The following is a 4,589-nucleotide window of genomic DNA, read 5'->3' on the forward strand; positions in this document are numbered from 1 at the left end:
TGTTGAAACATCCCTTCTAAGGTGAAGGATAAGTTGCTGCATCTGGCCCCTCCTACAACCAAAAAAGAGGCACAATGCCTAGTTCATCTTTTTGAATTTTGGTGACAACATATTCCTCATTTCAGTGTGCTATTCCAGCCCATTTATCAAGTGACCAGAAAAGTTGCTAATTTTGAGTGGGGACCTGAACAAGAGGCTCTGCAACAGGTCCAGGCTGCTGTACAAGCTGCTCTGCCACTTGTACCATATGATTCAGCAGATCCAATGGTGCTGGAAGTGTCAGTGGCAAATAGAGATGCTGTCTGGGACCTTTCACAGGCCCCCATAAGAGAATCACAATGGAGACCCTTAGGATTTTGGAGCAAAGCCTTACCATCTGCTGCAGATAACTACTCTCCTTTTGAGAAACAGCTTTTGGCCTGCTACTGGGCCTTAGTACAGACTGAATGCTTAACCTTGTGCCACCAAGTTAACACAAGACATGAGTTGCCTATTATGACCTGGGTGTTGTCTGACCCACCAAGCCATAAAGTTGGGTGTGTGCAGCAGCACTTCATTGTAAAATAGAAATGGTAAATACGAGATAGGGCCAGAGCAGGTCCTGAAGGCACAAGTAAGTTACATGAGGAAGTGGCCCAAATGCCTATGGTCTCCACTCCTGCCACATTATCTTCTATTTCCCAGACCTGAGCTATGGCCTCTCGGGGAGTTCCTTACAGCAAATTGACTGAGGATGAGTAAACTCAGGCCCTACACCATAATCTTGTCTGCAGGGACCATGACCATTTCTTCCTTCCACAAGACATCACACTGGCCCATTATATTGATAATATCATATTGATTGGACCAAGTGAGCAAGAACTAGCAATTATTCAAGACTTATCTGTAAGACATTTGAATGTCAAATGATGGGAGATAAATCCAACACAAATACAGGGGTCTTTCACCTCAGTGTAATTTCTAGGTGTCCAGTATTGTGGGACATGTCAAGGTATTCCTTCTAAGGTACAGGATAAGTTGCTGCAGCTGGCTCCTCCTATGACCTAAAAAGAGGCACAATGCCTAGTTGGTCTCTGGATTTTGGTGACAACATATTCCTCACTTAGGTGTGCTACACCAGCCCATTTAGCAAGTGACCAGAGAAGCTGCTAATTTTGAGTGGGGACCTGAACAAGAGGAGGCTCTGTGACACATCCATGCTGCTGTACAAGCTGCTCTGCCACTTGAACCATAAGACCCAACAGATCCAATGGTGCTGAAATTGCCATTGGCAAACAGAGACGCTGTCTGGAGACTATGACAGGCCCTTAGAGGAGACTCACAATGCAGACCCTTAGGACCTTACAGCAAAGCCTTACCATCTGCTGCAGATAACTACTCCTTTTGAGAACAAGCTTTTGGCCTGCTACTAGACCTCAGTAGAGACTGAACACTTAATCATGGGCAGCCAATTTACCATGAGACCTGAGTTGCCTATCCTGTGCTGGATGCTGTCTGATCCATCAAGCCATAAAGTTGAGCATGCACAGCAGCAACCCCATCAGAAAATGGTAATGGTATATACAAGATAGGGCCAGAGCAGGTCCTGAAGGCACAAGTAAGTTACATGAGGAAGAGGCCCAAATGGTCTACACTCCTGCCACATTATCTTCTCTTTCCCAGACCAGACTATGGCCTCTTAGGGAGTTGCTTAGAGTGAACTGACTGAGGAAGAGAAAACTCAGGCCTGGTTTACAGATGGTTCAGCCTGATATGCAGGTACCACCTGAAAGTGGATTGCTGCAGCACTACAACCCTCTCCTGGGGTGCCCTTAAAGGACAGTACTGAGGAAAAATCCTCCCAGTGGGCAGAACTTTGGGCAGTACACCTGGTTGTTCATTTTGCTTGGAAAGAGAACTGGCTAGAGGTGTGTTTGTATACTGACTCATGGGCTGTTGCTAACGGGTTGACTGGATGGTCAGGGCCTTGGAAAGACCGTAATTGGAAAATTGGTGACAAAGAGGTCTGGGGAAGAGGTATGTTGATAGATCTTTCTGAGTGGACTAAAAACATGAAGATTATTTGTGTCCCATGTGAATGGGCACCAGAGGGAGACTTCAGCAGAGGAAAATTTTAATAATTGAGTGGGTAAGATGACCCATTCTGTGGATACCAGCCAGCCTCTTTTCCCAGCAACTCCTGTCATTGCCAACGTGCTCATGAATAAAGTGGTCATGGTGGTGGGGATGGAGGTTATGCATGGGCTCAGCAACATGGTGTTCCACTTACCAAGGCTGACCTGGGCACAGCCACTGCTGAGTGCCTAATCTGCCAGTAGCAAAGACCCACACTTAGCCCCTGATATGTCACCATTCCCCGAAATGACCAGTTGACTACATGGTGGCAGGTTGATTACATTGGACCACTCCCTTCATGGAAGGGGCAGCAATTTGTTGTAACTGGAATAGACATATACTCTGGATATGAGTTTGCCTCTCTGCATGCAATGCTTTTGCCAAAGCTACCATCCGTGGGCTTACAGACTGCCTTATCCATCATCATGGTATTACACTCAGCATTCCTTCTGATCAAGAAACACATTTCACAGCAAAGGAAGTGTTGGTATGGGCACATGCTCATGGAATTCTCTGGTCTTACCATGTTCCCCATCATCCAGAAGCAGCTGGATTGATAGAATGGTGGAATGGCCTTTTGTAAACTCAATTACAATGCCAACTAGGTGGCAGTACTTTGAAGGGCTGGGGTAATGTTCTCCAGGAAGCTGTGTATGGTCTGAATCAGTGTCCGCTGTATGGTGCTGTTTCTCCTATAGGCAGGATCCATGGGTGGAAATGGTAGTGATCCACTAGGAAAATTTTTGCCCCCTGTCCCTATGACCCTGAGGTCTGCTGGTCTACAGGTTTTAGTTCCAAAAGGGGGCGTGCTTCCACCAGGAGAAACAATGATTCCATTTAACTGGAATCTAAGACTGCTACCTGGTCACTTTGGCTACTCATGCCCCTGGATCAACAAGCCAAGAAGGGGATTATAATACCGGGTGGGGCGACTGACCCTGACTATCATGGGGAAATAGGACTGCAACTATATAATGAAGGTGAATAAGAGTTTTCCTGGAATATAGGAGATCCCCTAGGGTGTCTTTTAGTACTACCATGTCCTGTGATTAAAATCAATGGAAAACTGCAACCACCCAATCCAAGCAGGGCTATCAATGACTCTGAAACTTTGGGAGTGAAGGTTTCCTTAGGGTCACCCCACCAGGAAAAGATCCCCGGCCAGCTGAAGTGCTTCCTGAAGGTAAAGGGAACATGGAATGGGTACTGGAAGAAGGTAATGATAAACATGAACTGTGGCCACATGATCAGTTGCAGAAACAAGGACTGTAATGCCATTTGGTTCATATTATACTATTTAAGTTGTAAGATATTGTTTATGAATGAATATTACCCAAGGACTTGTACGCTATTCTGGAGAGATTTAATGCATTTTCAGTTATATGCAGGACAGCTGAGTACTGTTAGGTGAGAGGAAAAAAAATGTGTCTTTTATTGTTTTCTATTTAGCAATTAGGTATGGTTTAAGGTGATGAGTACAGCTGACAAGCTGACAAGAAATGGACTGTCATGGTCAAGTTCATGTGTCAACTTGGCCAGGTGGTGGTACCTGTTTGTTTGGGCAAGTGCTGGCCTTTTTTTTTTTTTTTAACTTTTCATACACTTTTTATTTCCCCGAGGGGGGGTGCACCAGTCCTGGAAGTACTGCAATACCAGGTCGATGCGTGGAGTGGACAGAGCAAGCTCCTATTCCATCTCCTAATTCCAAAACTCCATTTAATATATTGTCCTCAGATAGAGGACGTATCAGATATTAAACTGATAAGAACAAATACTACACTTGATCTTAGCCAAAAAGCCGAGAAGTGATGGCCTGTCTTTTGCATGAGGACATTTCATGGAATTAAATCATAATCATGTCAACTACATACACAGCTGATTCCATTTGTAATAAGCCAAGGGGAGTGTCTTCTTTAATGAGTGATGTTAAATCTAATCCCTGGAAGCCTTTTTTTTTTTTACATGGGCAGGCAGCGGGAATTAAACCTGGGTCCTCTGGCATGGCAGGCCACCGTGGCCTGCCCCATTGGAAGCCTTTTAAGGATTCAGAAGAGACAGGCCCTCTTCCTGCTTTGGCTGGCAAGCTTCTCCTGTGGAGTTTGTCCAGACCCTCCACTGCAGTCATCAGCTTCATAGTCTATCCTGCAGATTTTGGACTCTACATTCCCACAGTTACTTGAGACACTTTTATAAATTTTATAATCATGGATATTTCCTGTTGATTCTGTTTTTCTAGAGAACCCTAACTAATACAACTATAAATAGACACTTCACAGAAGAGGACATATAAATGACTAAAACCCACATGAAAAGATGCTCAGCTTGCCTGGCTATTAGGGAAATGCAAATCAAAACTATGACATAACATCTGATATCCACTAGAATGGCCATTATCAAAATAAACAGAAAACGACATGTGCTGGAGAATAAGTAGTGAAACAGAAACACATCCACTGTTGGGCGGGGGGGGGGGG

General features: G+C 44.8%; 1 protein-coding gene and 1 non-coding gene across 4 annotated transcripts in view; both read right to left on the reverse strand.

The window, feature by feature from the left end:
- The window catches only part of LOC143670019 (uncharacterized), a 54,125-nt gene that overhangs the window by 17,700 nt on the left and 31,836 nt on the right, over positions 1 to 4,589 (reverse strand). The gene's annotated exons all lie outside the window — the stretch shown is intronic.
- On the reverse strand, positions 3,735 to 3,925 carry LOC143670045 (U2 spliceosomal RNA). Its single transcript, XR_013169227.1, has one exon. It is a non-coding gene; the product is annotated as a U2 spliceosomal RNA (small nuclear RNA).

The sequence above is a fragment of the Tamandua tetradactyla genome, chromosome 26 (genome assembly GCF_023851605.1).
Source record: "Tamandua tetradactyla isolate mTamTet1 chromosome 26, mTamTet1.pri, whole genome shotgun sequence".
NCBI classification, from domain to species: domain Eukaryota; kingdom Metazoa; phylum Chordata; class Mammalia; order Pilosa; family Myrmecophagidae; genus Tamandua; species Tamandua tetradactyla.